Raw genomic sequence first — 18,988 nt, forward strand, 5'->3', positions numbered from 1 at the left:
ATTTTAAAGTATACATCATCAGGTTCAACCAATGTACTGCCAGACTGATGAAGAGCCAGTTTGAGTTCCACCAATGTAAAGGGACGATTATAGTCATGGAAACAATCAGCTCGAAAGGAAAGAGGTGATCACTATGCTTGAGTCTTGATGGCTAAGAAGGTGGAGGAAGAAGCATCAGTGCTAGATACCCAACTAAAGCTTTCATCTTAAGTATCGAAGATGCTCTAGGTATCAGCTACATCTTGACCATCAGAGAGCAAGATCGAAAAGGAGACAGAATTATATTGCCCAATGACCTTTCGAATCTTGTCCCACATGACTTAGGAACTGGTGGTAGAAGATATGCGGGTTGTAAATTTAATCCAAAATTCCTTTGGGCTTTCATGTTTTACTCACTGAGCATGTGCACGGGCTTGCTCAAAACGATGAGGTGCGAGAGTGTGGGATACCTACAAAAAGTATCCCAGGCTTGTTTTTAAGCTTTTGTGCCATGTGGTAGACAAGATTCCACCACGTATGAGGATATCGTGGAAAACGTGTCGAGGTTTTAGCAATACATTCAGCAGCTGCCTGCATAATACAGTCAGTTACTGCTGTCACACAGTCGTCTGTTGATGGCTTACAGATGATGACAGAATCACGTTCTGTGAGAGCAATGAAGTGTGTTTGTGTTTTTTCATATAGCAAAGCCACAAAGGGCTCTCTGCTTAGCCCACCGAGGGGAATCAAACCCCTGATTTTGGCATTGTAAGAGAGCAATGAAAGAGGGCCAGTTTGCTCGATTCAGCTTCCACCTGGACACACGGGTCAGGTGGCATCGACCAAGGCCAGTCTCTTTCAAAATTATATAAAAATTATCGCAGCCTCGTGGATTATTGTCAACCCTCCGTAAAAATGGGAAAATAGTAAAGGGAAGCAAACTGAGAGATTAATAGTAGGAAAGAATTGACTTGGTGCATGAAAATAAGTTGAAAACCCACTACTGAAAAGAGAACGGTTGTTGTCAGAGAGTATTTGTTCTACAAGGCAACTTCTCTTATTAATATCAGCACTTCCCCAGAGGGGATGATGCCCATTAAAGCCCCCCAGGATAAATAGGGAAACAGCAACTGTTCAATGAGAGCATCAAGGTCTGATTAATTATTTATCTTTCCAGGCGACAGGTAGAGAGAACAAACAGTGATTTACGACTAAAGGAAACACAGATGGCTGTGGCCTCCCAGGGTGTGTCGAGTGTCAAAGACAGGGTGGGCACATGCTGATCAACCAACAGTGCTACTCCTGCATGCACTCATTCATCACACAACCTGTCATTTCGGTACAAAGAAAACTGCTGAAAGGTGACTCTGTCAGCAGCTTTCAGAAACGTTTCCTGTAAGGAAAGACTTACAGAATGGTAGGAAGCAATCGATGTTTTGATGTCATCTAGATTAGAATCTCGACAGTTCCATCTTAACTAGGTGGCCATTTTTATTTATGTGTAAACAAACTGGGTGGAGAACCCTTCTGTTTACAATCACGTCTTTTTTCTTTACAGTCTTTATTCGAGGGAGGTCTATTGACCTTCATGGATTCCGCTCTGGGTCGATTGGACAGGTCAATGTTTTTGGAAGAAAACTCCAGCGACTGAAGATGTAAACGAATAATCATTTTGCATCTTTGAGTGGGAGAAGAAAAGTACCCGAGGAAATGCCTGTACCCAGAACCAAAGGAGGTGGATCTTAGGATTTGCTGGAATGTATGTTAGGGACAGAAATGGGTGTTGAAGTTAATTCATCAACTTTTTGAACTATGAAGGTCAAAAGATTTTTCATTTGGTTTGAGAATGATTCTTTTGGAAACACAGAGAGATCTGTCGGAATGGAATGCAGCACCATAGTCCGAGATAAAGTGGTGGACAGCAACTTTCAAGCCTCAAGGTATGTAATGTTATGAATTGTTTTCAAATGCTATACCTCTTTTTCTTCCTACCATTTAAGGCAAGAACGAAAGTAGAATGGGTGAGAGCCATGTCAGAATGAAGACATTGGTTGGCATCGTGATTCCAACTTTGCGAGTGGAGATATGCCTCACTGCATGTTGTAATGTAATTACGAAGAATAAAATTACACTATAGAAAGGTATCATTATCATGTGAACAAGGTTGCAACGTTTATAGGGCAAAGTAAGCCATAGCATCATTAGTATTATTATGCTGAAAAGAAATGCATTCAGTACAAAAAAGGATTAATTCATGCATGTAGGCTTAGCTGAATTACAGTATTAAATGTTCAAAACTAACATCACATAATGGATGCATCTTGAACAGGACAACAGAATTACTGTATAATAGTGTAAACATACAGTGTTACCACCTTACAAAAATACAAGGTTTGAAACATGTAATAACCCATTATTCTTTTAAAGACATAATAATTTTATTACAAGAATGTAGTAACGTCTTTGTATCAGGAAGCAGCACACCAGAGATTTTAATGATATTTTCTTTTATTGTTTCAGTGCTTCAGGAACTGTTTATAAGGCAATAGAAGTAGGTACTGGGATGTAAGTTGCTATAAAGCAAATAAATCTATCCCAGAAATCTGAAAATGAACTCTTCATTATTGAAATCCTGGGATTATGGAAACATAAACGCCAAGGCCTAATGAACTACTTTGATGCTTATTTTGTAGGTAATGAACTCTGGTAAGTGTTCATAGTTTACTTAATTCTATTTTATTTATAATTTGACATGTTATAATGTGTAAGTTAAGATACTGTCTTTGTTAAATTAATTTGTTTAATTTTAAGCAACATGACAGGTTTAAGAAAAGTTTTACATGTCACTTTCACAAATCTGTGTTTTTCTTAATTTTGATTATAAATAATAGTTTTAGTGCAAGAATTGTGAGTTGGAGTCACGTTTACTTCAGATACAATAATTTTTAATTCATTACATATGTATATTTGAAATGACTATATCCTTGTATACTGTGCTCCTACAAGTACATTATCTCTCACCAGCATATGGTTTATCTGTAACACTCTTTAGTTTATACCATTGATTTGTTCATCTTCTCTATATGTTAGGTTAACATAGTTTTATGTATAGTTGTTGAAATTGTTTAATACAAGAAAAGTTGAGTTTGTTCAACTACTAGCAGCTTTCATGACACACTGAAATACAGTGTATTAGGGAAAGCTATAAACATTGTTTAATATGTAATACAATGCATAATAAATAATCAGTTTCTTACAAAAAATAGTCTGACAGAAGTTTTTATAATGGTTAGGAGCCAGATCACAGATTTATTCACCAATTATATAAAAAAATGTAGTTGAAAAATCTTCTCAGTTATAAAAATGAAAGTTAGAAATAGAAAAAGTAACAAAGATGTAGAAAAGTATTCTTTGCTAGTTCAACACCCTTAAACCTGAATTTGATATATTTATTTTCTATGAACCACACATCTTTATAAATAATACAAATCTAACTCTTAAAGAATGCTAAAGAACTGTTGTTACATTTTTTCCTACCTTATGAATAAATTGTTGGAAGAATGTCGGTACAAGTATTTTTTTATAAATGTCATTACTGACAGACTCATTGGTATGTATGATTTTAGTAAAGAACAAAATGAAAGTGGAAATTTAAACTTTGTTTAGGTTGTAATGAAGTGAGTCTTTGACTGATGTTGTGACCAAAGTTTGTATGAATGAAGATGAAATACCAGCAATTTGTAGAAAAATATGTGAGGTTGATTCTTTTTAATAGATATGTTTTACAGAAGAGATTTCATGATTGTATTTTACTTAAGTCTGTAGAATGATTGTTTTATTTCCTTGCAAAAACTCTTATCACCTAAGTAGCAAAAATGCATACTTCTATAAACTTTCATTTCTACAGGTATAACGAACAATATAAATAAGATTTCAGCCAGTAATAGTGTAATCCCATCTAAAATTGATGAGGTTATCATTATGTAAACTCTGTGAAGTTACTTCTGAACTTACAAGAAGTTTCACCTCCATTGCATTATATGGAAACATATTTTCAACAAGTCTACAGCATTTTTTTTAAATTTACCACTGGCAAGTTTTAACTGTAATAAATATCAGTCTGAACCATGTTAAAACTTAAACCTTTGATATTAAGTGCATAGTATATTCCAATGAAATAAATACCAGAAACATTTAACAAACAGTTCAGCCTGAAAATAGGTTAACATTTTACAATCTTAGAATTGATTTACCCCCCTCTCCCCAAAAACAAACTAGTTAAAATTGTGAAGAACACATAATTTAGATACCACTGTAGGGAATGGCTTAGTCTTTCAGGAGTAAATGGAAACATAAACTCAATTGTGTATGTTGTGCAAATAATATTATGTTAATAACATTGTTTACATATAATAATGAAAAGGTGTGTCTGTTTATCTCTGTGTATGTGACTCTATATTTCCAAGAAAAAAGAACACAGAGACTCAGATTTTGCATATTTGATGGATCCCTGAGGGTGTGCACCTGAGTATTAATTATCCATGTGCGTGTGCATCTTTTTAATGAGACAAACTAGTGGAACAACACAGAAAAGAAGTATTTTCCTGTATAGCAACTTCTAATTTAGAGAAAAGTCAGTGCATTTTGGTAACAACATGCTCAAACAATGGTTTTTGTGCTATGTTGTTTGGCAAGAAAAGTGTACAAGGTATACTTTTATCCTACAATGGGCTCAGAATACACACACACTGACACAATGATGTAGCATAAGCAGACTTGAGTCTTTACCATTTCATTATGAGTTGGGGCCCCTATCATCCCACCAGCACTGACAGTCATGTCTTACCATGGGGCCCATATGCTGTGATACAATGGTCAGTCCACCAAAAGTTCTGAGCAAATCTGGGTACTTTAGTTTGTGTAACAACATCTAATATACAGAGAAGCTAGTACACTTTGGTAACAATGCTTTCCAGTAATGGCTTTTATATCATGTTGCTTGGCAAAAAAGGTTTTGTCTAATATTGGTGTTAGCCTATGCATAAGAAATATATGACATATACAAATGACAGAATTGGGAAAATATTTGTTTATTTCTTTATTTACTGTCTCCATTCATTAAAGATATTTGTTTTCTATTAAGAGTATTCATAGTTTAACAGAAAATACCTTAATTCAGAAACAATTTAAGAATAAAACTGCATAGGGGCAATCCTTCAAGGTTTTTGGTCTCACCCTATAAAGCCCATGCTTTTATCATGATCAGGGCATTGGAAACCAACTAATATTTCAACATAATAACTTGTATGAAGCCAAATACTTTTCATAGTTGCCAATATAAACAGCTTTAATACTTTCTTCTTTCACTCTATTTCTACTGTTGTCTCCAAATATTATAATATCTGTGTGTGTATACACACACACATAGAGTTTTAAATATCTGATCCTGATTTCTGATTTCCTAAAACATTAATTGCTCACTAAATTCATATTTCATTCAGGTTTTTCAGGGATTAGAGTTTCTTCACCATAACCATGTAATTCTCAAAGATATTAAAAGTGATAACATTTTATTTGAATTAGATGGTGATATAAAATTAAGTAAGTTTTTAGTCTTTGTGAAAAGTGTAGTTCCAAATATTTTAGCTTGTTTGTAACAAAGTTTCCTCTTAGTGTAGATTTGTTGACAATACTTTAGTCTTGTAGTTTTATTAAAACAGAAGGATTTGCTAGTGTTTGCAAGATGAAAAGAAGTTTGTTTAAGTGATGGTTTGTTTTTAAAAGCAAGAATATTTATGTGTGCACATATATATGTACACTTCTGGCCAACATTTTATGAACAATGAGCATAAAGAAAAAATATGCATTTTGCATTGTTAGACTCAACCACTTATTTGAATAGAGCTTTGAAACATGAAAATAAGAAAAGGGAAAATAAAAATAAAAAACTTTTTTAGCATTTAATAGGGAAAATGTGAACTCTGTGAAATTAGCCTAAATACTAGCAAGTCAAAAGTTTGTGCTATTTGTGCTAGCCATCCCTAATTTAGCAGTGTTAGACTAGAGGGAAGGCAGCTAGTCACCACTATATACTGCCAACTCTTGGGCTACTCTATCACTATTTACTTTCCAAGATTTCTTTAGAATTATGTACAAAATAATCATTGTTTTGAAAATTGTTTATCTAGTTGAATTTTGCCTTTTTTTAATACCAGAAACTAAAATATAACATTTTATTACATACTATGTATTCTGGAACTAAGCAACAAACATATATAAAAAGAACAGGTTTGTAGCAATGTTTTGTATGTTTACATGATTTAATTGTGAATTTCAATGATTAAACATTTCTATTTTACAATAGCAGCAGAATAGAATAGAGTTAACCACTGAATATTTATTTTATTAATTTATTTATAATGAATGATAATAATTTTATTTTGTTATAAATTATGTCATAACATTACAAAGATAGCTTTGTTATATGGGTCATTTGATAGGAGGAGATTGAACAAAAATAATGCAAGGTTATTCTTGTCATGTGTACTCATGAAAGAGCTATTATATACCTGGCTAGATAAAGTTAAATTACTTTTTTAAAAATCTTAATATTTTGTTAGCTAAGTTGATTATATTGAACTGACTACAAAACTGTAACAAGTTTTAATATGCCTTAAGTTAATTTTTTGAGGCTGACGAGAAATTCTTTACAAGTCATTTCTCTCAACTGATAAATTTCATTCCATTATGCAGCAGACTTTGGGTCATGTGTCCAAGTCACACCAGAACAAAATAAAAGGACAACTAGAGTTGGCACTCCCAATTGGATGGGCCTAGAAGTACTGAAAGAGAAAGAATATGGACCCAAGGCTGACATATGGTCACAAGGAATTAAATTATGGCTATTGAGATGATAGAAGGTGAACCACCTTATTATGGTGAAAGTGATTTCATGGTAAGTGTTGCTAGTCAATACTTACAGCCAAGGAGTAAGAGTAGATAGAATTTCAGTTTTCTTATTTGAATGTCTCCTGTTTCTCTTTTTTTTTACAATTTGTTTAGGTCTTAAATGTTATAAAACCATTGAATTAGAAAAAAGAAAGTTTAAAAGTTTGAAGAAGAATAGAATAAAATTTATTTGATAAATCTAGTTGAGTCTTTCATCAGCAATTTCAAGATAATTCAAGAACTTGAGTGCATTGTTTTATAAACACAAATGTTTTTTACATTAATGTTGCTCATAAAAATTACCATTGTTTCACAATACCAGGATTCTTAAAACACTAATTCTTTTTACTTGAAAACACAATTGTATGCTTTGGCCACTATATCTTCTAGCAACTATAGGAAACAGCTGTAATAAAGACAAAAACAATGCTTTGTATAATAATCATACACATAGATATATTGAAGATAATGATGAACAGTACAACATTGGCAACAAGTATGAACATTTGACAAATGTTTATACAGTAATGAACATTTAAGTCTTGAATGTTTAGTAATGTTTTGCTATACTATCACCACAATAGTGATAACTCTATAATTAAACAGTAACATGTTAAATAATTCATCAATAATGTTCATCTACCCTATAGTTATACTTTTGGAGCCATTTAAACATAGTTAAGGAGGATTGTCCAAACGATTTAATGCTAGTGTCACTAACAGTATTGGTTAAAATGTTTAATATATACATATAAATATGTATATATATTTCATTATATATACATAAATTTTTTAGTATCAGAATTATTTTAAGCAGTTACATTATTGAATTATTCATCCAGTCACGCTCTTTTTTCTTTTTCTTTTTCAGATATATCATCTCATAGCAACAAATTAGAAGCCAGAGATCAGAAAAAAAAAATCTTTTGTTTTCAGTCTTCAGAGACTTTCTGGACAAGTGCTTGGACGTTGATGCAGGCAAAAGATACAATGCTTCTGAACTTTTAAAGGTATGGTATAAATTACTGTTATTTTACTAGGATATTTTCTTTTACTTTGAACCTAACATCCTAATGAAACACAATAAAAAAACAAAATATCAGTAAATGTAAAAGTTTACTGTTATACTTGGGTGTTCATCTAATAGTATAAAAAACTTCAATTTAAGGCACCACTTCATAATCAAGTATTGTTTATTTTGTAATATCCATAATTTCCATACAGTATCAACCTTTACTAGTGAAAAAATGGAATAATTTTTACATCCCTTACCAACTTTTATGCAAATATTTCTAGATAGACTTAAATCCATCCATTCCAGTTTATTTTAGTTGATTTGTAACTGGGAGAAGTGTTTGAACTGAATAGTAATGTTCATATGATAACATTTTTAACATTATAGAACTTGGTTTTGTTGGAGTTCATTTTGAGATACTTTAAATTTTAATGCATTCACCATTGACAGAAAACACTTAATTTTTACTATATTTTGTACAGCTCATCTGAGAGGTAATTCTCTTTGTATATTAGTCATGACAAAAAGTTGTTCAGTGTAAGCATTTTTCCTTGTCATCATTCATACATACACATGGTATACATACATAAACAACTTGTATAAAAACAATTCCAGTGAAGAAGAATATTAATAACTTTTATATTTACATATATAAGTTTAATAAGATACAATTTGTTGTATAGTAGTAAGAGTTACTTACCCATTTGTTATGTTTCCATAAATTTGTGCAACAGCAAATGTTTTAAATTCAAAAATAAATGAATGGCGTACCTGTAGTATTATGTATTATAAATAGAAGTAATAATAAGAACTGTGTTAGTGGGTTATGTAAACCCTCATAAAAAAGATAATTTATTTATATCTATACACATTTTAAACATGATAAAGAATATAGCACCATTTCACATTTTTCACTACTTTCTTAGATACATGAGTGAGAGAAAACTAAACAAATCTACTAAAAATGAGGAAATTAAACTCCCACTGGGAAACAAACATTTATTTTTGAAAATGTTTATAATAATTTTGAATATTTTTTAAAGAAATCATGGAAAAATTCATTTCTTTAATGGTTTGAAAAAAGGAATCAGAAGAACCTTGTTGATTTTGTTTTTCTTCTTTTATGTGATCTTTATACCTGCTTAGAGTTCAACTTTCATTTCAAAGTAAGGAAAATTCTATAGTGTATTGTATATTTTTATACAACTGGGAATTGTCCAAGAAGTTATTGAAAGACCAGTAGGACTGCTGATGTGTAGTGAATTTTACTTTATTTTTGTAATTTTTTTATGCTGTTTATGATAAAGTATATGTAACATTTTTATCAGTAGAAATTTCAAACCTGAAGACGTGCTTACAGATGAATGGGTTGAAAATAAATTCTTGTAGATTCTTATACAGTTCTTGTTGGATTTACAGATTTATAAAACTTACTCTTTCTTTTATTCAAGCATAAAAAATTTCATCGATGCTCAGAATGGTTTAGTCATATTTCAGTTCAACTTGTTGCCCTTTTTTGTGCAAATCGTGATGGTAAACATTTGTAGTTCAGTATATGGAATTATTTACTCTGAATTTGTCGACATGTCGTTAGATTGCTGTACACTGTAAAACTATAGTAAACTTATAATGTATAGAGACTAATTTAATAAAATGGATATAATGTAGAAAATGCAAATTTTTGAAACAAATATTTTTATTTTACAACAGCATCCTTTCGTGAATCTGGCATACCAGTGACAACTTTTCTACCTCTTCTAGTGTCAGCCAGTGTGTAACAGATTTTATATATTTGTTTGTGTATAATATGTGTATATAGAAATGTATGTAACATGTATTGTAAAATGTGTATTGCAAACTTCCCACCTATTCTCTTTATATGTAGATTTTTTACCAACAATGTGCAAATTATGTATGTAGTATATTACATACAATTTCTGACTATTTTGAAACATAACATTAAAATCAGAGACTCATCTGAGATAAAATATAATATGCAATATAATAAAACACATAATCAAAACTCATATGTCAAAAATTAAATATACCCACACACATTTAAATGGCTTGCAAAAACAGTTTACAAAGCCAGCATCACTCTTCCAAAAGTAGGTTAACAGTGTGTGTGTTCACCAGATTTCTCCAAGAGTAGTAGTATATTGTGTACACAACAAGCCAACAAAGGAAAATAAATATTTCATTAAAGAATTATACCATGAACAAAGTGAAATGAGTTAACAAAGAGTTTGTTTTACTGAATATTTGTAACGTGTGAATTGCAAGCACACAGTAATTTTTCATAATTCAGCTATGCAGGATTTGAAAATAATTTATTTCTGTCATGTAAGAATTTTTTTATGAATCAGATAAAGAAAAACGTACTTAGATCAAATTATTATTTCATTTACCACAATGAACATTTTTTTGTAATTATGTTCCTATATAAAAATACAAACAAACTAAAGAAAAGGGTAAAATTGGTGTAAAATATGCATCCTCATTCATTATGATTTTTTAATGAAACTATGCCTTTTAGTCTCATAAACTGTGCTGTTTTATGTACTGTATTTTGAACATCTCATTTCAATGACAAGCAGTAATTGGTCATCATGCTACACCTTCCCTGATACCTACTCCATTTCCTGATGTCTTGTTGAAGCAGTCAAATTGCTTTTCCATTGCTTTAGTCGCTCTGATCTGGCTAGCCCAGTGGGTATCAAAGTAAATTTTAAGCTCAACTGGTTTGTCAGCCAGATACAGGTCTTTCTGGTATTTAGTTCACTTGGCATGTACTTATGAACTACTGAGGAAAACATAGCTTGTTTCCAATGTTGAGTAAAAATCAGCTGCAGGAATGACTAATTTGACTACATCCATAATGACCAAATTCAGCTTATGGGCAAGTCAATATTCATATAGAGCCTGTGGCATGATCTCTTTTATTCTTTGCTAAACATCACTACACTTACCATCCATTACACTGACATCATCATACTCTGAGCTGTCAAATTTTGTATATCAATTACACTTTATAACTTCTCCTGGATATATGTATATGAACTTTTTGCTGTCATGAAACCAATAAATGCTTGATGGATTTTTCATTCAAAGAAATATCTTATAACAACTAAAAATTGCCCTCTTCTAAATAAATCTTTGAATTTATCCAACCAACTGGAGAATAGCTTTGCATTTGCTACTTTTTCCCTTATTTCATCTAAAATTATATCTGATATAATTTCAATTAGCTCATTTTCTAATGTGTGATGATTATATTTATCAGTAGCTGGTTCTTCTGTCTGCTTGGATCAGTGTTTTTGAATATTTTTGCAATAGATCTGATACTGTTAGGAGATTGACTTCATTAACCTCATCATTTGTCTCTCTCTGTCTCCTTTGTGCAATGTTTTGTACCACTGTTAGGCTGAGGGTATCCACTATAGTTTTTATGTATTAATGATTTTTACTCATTGTCTCTTTATGCTGTTCATTAACTAGATGTGATACTATATGTTTTCGCCATTTTTCTTTTTGTAGGCAGCATATCTGCCGTTAAAGCCAACATGTCACTCTCATTTCATGTGGTTAAGTTGTCGGTTAGTCTTATATGAATCACCTGTATACTTTTTCCAGCAGTTAAAGTCGTCTTATATGAAGGCACTCTCTTTGCTTGTTTCTCGAAAATATATGTCTTTGTCGGATAAGTAGATTTGAGATGAAAAAACAGCTGACAGCCTAAAACTGCCATTTTGGTTATGTGTGTAATTCATCTGATCTAAGTGGCTATCCATAATTCAAATATTTTAAAGGAACATCATTCAAGCACATGACAAAATTAACTAAATTTTAATGTTTGCAGGTCATTAAATTTTTAATATTTATTATGACATACACATCAAGAGAAATATATCTGAAGCAGCTTTATAATACAGAACACCTGTTTTGCGTATGAGTAAAGATCGGTCAGTCTATGCACGTACATATATCCGTGTATATTAATTTCTCATGCAAAGTCCTGTCAAGATATTTCAATGTCAAAACCTTCACCATCTCACACATCAGACAAGTATACTCTACTAACTGAGCTGAGGGTTTAATCAGCTATAATCTACTAATAAAGTTTTGTTTTTTAATCTTGAACTACCTTTTCTTTTTTAGCAAAATTACTGGTCATCATTAACACAGAGATACAAACCACTGGATACAGTTTTGAGTCATCCATGTCTGTGGATCCATCTGTGGCTAAACTGTAAACTCTGTTAGTAAGTATGCTTGAAATTATTTTGTCATCTACACAACCCAACATTTGTACAATGGCTGTAGTTTTGGTTCTAGCACAGCCATATTTTTTCACTATATCAAACTCTGGGAACGTTTTTCTTAATATATTTACTGCATGATCAGCTACAGCTAGGGGTAAATTATGAGCAATGACAAATTGCGTGAACATTACTTCTGCATTTATGGTTTCATATTCTGAATTCTTACTCATAAATGTCATTATCTGCATAGTTTTTGTCTTCGTCTCAGCCTTTTGTTGGTGAGATGCCAATTTTGTATGTCTGGAATAATTGTTTATCCCCTCATGCACCACAGAAAAATCTATGTGACAAACTGTACAAAATGCATGACTGTCACTGACTTTTGATGCAATGATCAGATATTTTGCACTATAATCTTTCCTAAATTTTTGATTCACAGTTTTAGTCCTTTTAGATTTGCCAAAAACAAGACAATCTGGTGAACGAGGCCTCTTTTTTTTCCCATCTTGTGAATGATCGCATTGATGTTTCTATGCCGCTTAGAAAATGAGAAATACCCATCTACGCGAGCGCTGATTGGCTGACAAGCACTGATGAGGTAACTATGGATTCCCCCACGTACCCAGTATGGAGAAGTACCGCACTCAAACTATTGGTAGACATTGGAGATACAAATATTTTTTATTATTTCAAGCACAAACATGATTATCACAGGTAGCCATTTGGAGTATGTCTTTTATTTATTATCAAAATAATAATTATTTATTATTTATTTGTATCTCTCTAGAAATTTTCTTTTCACCCCTTTCAATTCCTGGGGGAACAATTTATCGCTTTATTGTATAGGCCTATATAATATATAATAATCTGGGAGTTGCAACAAGTCGTAATATTTGTCTGTATGAGCATATAGTCGTAACGTATATACGAAAATTGTAATGATTACGCTCAAATCGTAATGGTTGGCATCTCTGTTAACAGTAATCCAACTTTATCTAGAACTTCTTGATGACGAGAAACACACTTGAAACAAAAATGTATCTCAGAACGGCTGATATGGGTATTAACACGTTTTTAGTGATGAGGACAGAATAACGTTTTGACCTTCCTAGGTCATCTTCAGGTTAAGAAAGTGAGAGTTTGGATGTGACCGTTGACAGGCACGTCTTTTGGACGAGAGGATAAACGGGTATGATATTGTAGTGGCCATTGCAGGTTGATGTTAGGTTTTTAATTAGTGTAGGTACAGAGATGTTCCTTTATATTGATTCAATTTTGGTTTTTGTTGCTGTGTAAGTAAGGCTTCAGCAAACAAGTGTTTTCTTATAGCAAAGCCATATCGGACGATCTGCCAAGGCTAGCAAGGGGAATCAAACCCTGATTTTAGCGTTGCAAAACTGTAGACTTATCGCTGTACCAGTGGGGAACTCGACGAAGATTATATATTACAGTACTACTATCATTTGAGACAACCTCCTTATCTGTCTCTGATTCCTGGAATAACTAATTGTCTAGAGGCTTATTGCCGATATAGATTTTCAATTTTTTTATGTATTCAATGCACATAAATGCAATGTGCAGTACTACAACTGTAACTAATAATTCACTTTATCATTCTGGTGATAGACAAGATAAAGTTCATTTCTAGTTAAAGGGGTGGACCTGCTGAAAAAGAACAAGCATCATAGTCTCTGAGGAATCACCAGTAAAGCAACCATGAGAGGCATTCCAGAAGAGACCCAGTATAGAACTCCTTTCCAAGTCATCTTAGGTTATCACAAACTGGTCCATATTGAAGAAGATTAAATTCATCAAGTATCATTACAAAAAATGGCACTCAAATGGACACAGATCTGAACACATTAAAACCAGGTAAACATTAGTTGATGGAAAGATCCACTCCTTCTGTGAGATATAAAGGGAGGCCTGATGTTCACAGGATAGGTAGCTGAAACTAAGAATTTGGTGAAGGCCCAAGCAGAACTCATGGCATCCAGTCACCAATCAATATGGCATATTCAATAAAATATGTATCTCTGCTTCATAAGTAAAATGCAGGAATAAAAAACGAGTTTAGAGGGGATTCAAACAATGCATTGCAGATCGTGCTGGTTTAGGCACATGACTTGGCTACAGCCAATACAATTTGTCATAAAAAGGAAGAAAATCTAAAGACATACAGAAATGAAAATATTAAGAATCAAACATTAATTAGAAGAGAGGAAGTGAAAAGATGGGAAGTTGCAAATTACTAAATAGTATTAGGCAATAGTCTTAAGATACACTTTTGGTGATGAACTACGAAGTGAAAGGGACAAGAAAAATAGTGGTTTAAACAGTGTACCATCGAAATAAGGTGGTGAGGTTGAAAGAAAGAAATGCATCAAGAGAGTTCTTAGAAAGGATGGTAATGGAGTGTAGGAATACTTAATGGGATAAAAATGTGAATGTGATATGGGAAGAGGTCAAAATATGTTAGACGTGGTGATCAAAGAGGGAAACTACTTCCAGAGTGGTGGAATGAGTAAGTTCAGACTAATGTAAAAGAGAAGATAAAATTTATGAGGTGGCAGTGAACCAGTGAAATCTGAATTGATACATAGTATTGAAAAAATAAATACATAAGGCTATTTTGCCAAGCAGAAAACAGAGAAATTTGAAGGGAAGAATGGAGGGAGAAGAAATTTGTGTAGATTAATCTGTGATGACGAGAAAACCCACTTGTAGAGAAAATTATATATTTAAAAATGGCTGTTATGGATAGAGAAAGCACTAGTAGAGGAGCAAACAAGTTCCAACCTTCTTCAGTCCTTGTCAGGTTCAGATTAGCCAAAACTAGAAAAGGAGAACGGATATGTGTGAGGTGAAATTTATTAAAAATAGTATACAGAAACAAGTTTAGGCACTAAAATAAATGTACAACAGTAAAGCTGTTACATATCCCTTTCACATTTCTTTAAAGAGAATATTATTCTACTTAAAAATGCAAACAATTTTCCATCCTGAAAAGACGTAGTGTTTAGAATGTCAGGTTGCATATTGGAAAGTCCATCGTTCGAGAATACACAATGTTGTTATACAAGATTCATACTTCCAGCAGTAAATATTCAATGAAAGCAGTAGTTCAGTATCAGTACATTCCATTAAAGGTATGCAGTGGATGCTACTGAATGATTCACTCTCCCACCCAAATCTGATCACCAGTTATAAATTAGGAACAGTTGCTTCCGAACCTTGAGATTTCTGATAGTCCTTTAACTAATGTATTGTTTGAAGTGTCGAACAGGTTGAAAATACTAAACTCCAAATATTTTAAAATATTTTTTTAGAAATGAAAAAAATTAATGGAAACTGTTGGGAGAAAATAATTAATATACCTATCTTCATCTGATGCATTTATTGAAAGACAAAATTGTATTAGCGTGTATAAACGTATCAAAAGACTTCAGAAACAAACCTTACTTTAATAGTTTCATTTTAAGTTTACTTATTGGTTAAGTATTATTTTATTACAGGTAACAACTTTTACAGTAACAAAGATTGTTTTTTAAAACAGATAACGTTTTGGTCATTAGTGTGATTATTCTCAAGAACTACATACACACTGGGTTGGGCATAACATACAGATAATGAGAAATATATAGGATGTATTACTTGTATTGTTAGTGAGTATTCCACGTTGTTGATGAATTATCTCAAAAGAAACATAAATAAGATGAGAAAACAAAATCAAGATTAACCAATCAGATTACAGAAACAATATTTAACTAAAAAAAAAAAAAAAAAAAGAGGGCAAAACAAAAACATATTTAATTGAACTGAGATTAGCCTCTTAACTATAGTCATAGAGTCGATGATAAGAGTGCCCCTGCCAATGATATATCAGACCTAAATTTTGTTTTATTGATTAATGGTGCAGAATTAGTACACATAACAACATATTTTTATCATGGAAACCTTAAGCACCTAAAGATATTACAACAGTGAGGAAAATACAGGTAAATATTAACATTAATGAACTTTCCTGAAGACTCAAATATGGAAATAATTATGTACACAGAAAAATATTTCACTTAGACCTTTTATTGACACAATTTTTGCTTTAATAACACTATGTAATAAAATTTTTACTTTTTCTTGTTCCTGGTCAAAAACTGTTATTTCCCATTTGCTTATGCCTAAAGTAAATGAAAAGACCTATTATTCTCTTCAAACTTTGCTTTTGTGACCTGGGAAATGAAATTTTCAAATTTATCCATTTTCCAGAACATTGCAGGTAATTCAGTGCTGAGTAGCTGATAGAGATTTTTTTCGAACTTACAATAATTTAAGAAATTTCTAGAATGTTGTAGAACTTTCCATAGTAATATATATATATACAGGGGCTCACCACTTCACTTTAGTTCTAGCTACCTAAGTGAACACACAGATCTGTCTGATTTTATGAGAGGTGGCATCAAGAAGTTGCAGGGATTCTGCTATGTATGTGGCCAGTTTATCAAGACAAGAGCAAAAAAGTACTCTGCAACAGGATCTGCTAAAATGTGTAAAGCCTACAAGGCATATTTCAGCATTTCTGTCGGGGATCAAGACACACCCTGGGCACCTCATTTTACCTGCGAGCACTGCAAAGAACAATAGAAGGAAGATGGACAATTTTTGCTTGCTTGAATAATAAGATGTTATATTATACAAATTTTATACCTTTTAAAATTTAAATGTATAGAGTTAATGTGATTGAAAAAATTAAGTGTGTGTTCTGTAGATGTGAATCCCGCAATCGTGTCGTCTACATATCTGTACCAATATAGTGGTGGATGTAGTGCTGTGTTAATTGCTTGTGTTTCAATTTGTGTCATAAAAATATTGGCTGGAACTGGTGATACTGCATTGACCATGCTTAGGCCATTTGTTTGTATATAGTTGTGGTTGTTGAACATAAGGGTTTGTTTTCATTGTGGTGAATTCTATGAGGGTTGCTGGGAATGTCTATTGATGGGTTAGGGTTTCAGATATGTAGTTTTAAGGCTATCTTGAAGGCTTCAGTGGTTGGAACTTCTGTAAAGAAAGATACGACATCGAAACTAGCCGTTAAGGTTTTATAATCAAGTTGATTAAGGTTAGATTTGAAATTAAAGGAGATTTTGATGAATGAGCTAGCTGATGTTACAAATTTAGAGAATGCCCACGCTATGTATTTACTAAGATTGTAATTAAAAGTTTTATAAACGGCCAGTAAAACCCATTATGCATGCTAGATTTTCAACTAGAAACTTGCTACATTTCTCAGTCTTGGTTAAATTTGGCTCTGGAAGCTTGCCTATGATTGCAATGGCAAAAATTTGAAGCTGGGTTAATTTGACTACCTCCCATGGAAAAACTTCTGTAAACAAACATACTTACAACACCTTCCGAATTTAACTTCATTATTGCAATTCTGTGGATCCATCTTCCTGCCATTCATACCGAATAATAACTAGCAAATAACAGACTTGTATATTTTGAGAAATAACTAAGTTTTATACTTATACTAATTAAAAGAAACAACAAAAAAACTTGAAGTTGTGTTTTTAAAATTACGAACTTTCGGGCTGGGATATTTCAACATTTATATGCTTAGCTTTGTTGTAATCATTTTTTGGATCAGACGATCTTCTTTCATAAGTAACCCTTCATTTTTTGGATGACAGCAATGCTTTAAGTTTGGTTTCAGAGCCTGTTGCTGTACTACATTCTTGGTTGCTCAAGTGAAATATTTTCTATTATTCTCAAAACATTTAAGTACTTAGAAATATTGTGTTTTGGCTCTACATCACTTAACAATTGCAGGTTTGAAAACTTTTGTTGTTAAACTGTTGAAGCAAAGCTACACAACTGGCTGTTCGTACTCTGTCCGTCGTGAGAAATCAAGCCCCGAATTTTGGATTTGCAAATCCGTAAACCTTCCGCTGACTTACTAGGGCGTTATGTATTGATATTATAGTTTTAGCCTTTTGTCAATAGCAGCATTTCATTATTGAATGGTTCTGAAATCACTATAAATCAAATATAAAGGTGCTGGTCATATAACACTGAATTGCAATACATGAATAAATAGTGAGAATAAGGTGTTATTACTACTTTCAAACATATAGCAATACTGAAAATCTAACTATTATATTTACATTTGTGGTAACATATGGATCATACATAACTTGCAGCATCCAGATCTGTTTCATACATGTATACAGCTCAAGTTTTAAAGGAAAGATGGATTCTAAACTCATTCTCTATTTTTTTAATAAAAACAGGATATACTGATAGACAGGAATAAATTGAAGTTGCATAATAGTAGTTTTTTACACTGATAAGAATTCTTTAATAATTTAATTGGGTATCTTAGATTACTAAGATTCACACTTGTTTCCATTTCAATTTTCAAGTTGATTTCAGAAGCAATGTGAAACCCGTGTGGTGCACTTTAGTGCACATGTATGTATGTATGTATGTATGTATAGTAACATTTGTCTCACATACACATCAAGTCACACATATCTTCAGTTAACTCCAATTCTCACCTGTGGTATTCCGAGGAACATCTGCTCAAAGAGTTGGTAAATTTACAATAACAAAATGTCCTTGGAAATATCTGCAAATCTGCTTAAGTTACATTCGACCATACAAAATAATTTAGTTATTTCCCTTCAAAACAAAAATTATCATAGAGTAAACAGCAAACGTTAGTTGACAATTGTGGCAGAGTATGGAAGTGACAATGGTAGTTCTTCACTTCAGTAACCCAGTG

The 18,988-nt window shown here is 32.3% G+C and overlaps 1 long non-coding RNA gene across 5 annotated transcripts; it reads left to right on the plus strand.

The window, feature by feature from the left end:
• The first annotated feature begins 1,542 nt into the window (after positions 1 to 1,542).
• LOC143255607 (uncharacterized) lies at positions 1,543 to 17,425 on the plus strand. Of its 5 annotated transcripts, none has more exons than XR_013030741.1 (5): positions 1,543 to 1,919; positions 2,500 to 2,685; positions 6,733 to 6,934; positions 7,799 to 7,937; positions 9,653 to 17,425. It is a non-coding gene; the product is annotated as an uncharacterized LOC143255607 (long non-coding RNA). The 5 variants fall into 5 exon arrangements; XR_013030744.1 differs by lacking the exon at positions 1,543 to 1,919 and adding an exon at positions 1,986 to 2,120; XR_013030743.1 differs by lacking the exon at positions 1,543 to 1,919 and adding an exon at positions 2,027 to 2,164.
• The last annotated feature ends 1,563 nt before the right edge of the window (positions 17,426 to 18,988 follow it).

Source organism: Tachypleus tridentatus, chromosome 7 (assembly GCF_004210375.1).
Source record: "Tachypleus tridentatus isolate NWPU-2018 chromosome 7, ASM421037v1, whole genome shotgun sequence".
NCBI classification, from domain to species: domain Eukaryota; kingdom Metazoa; phylum Arthropoda; class Merostomata; order Xiphosura; family Limulidae; genus Tachypleus; species Tachypleus tridentatus.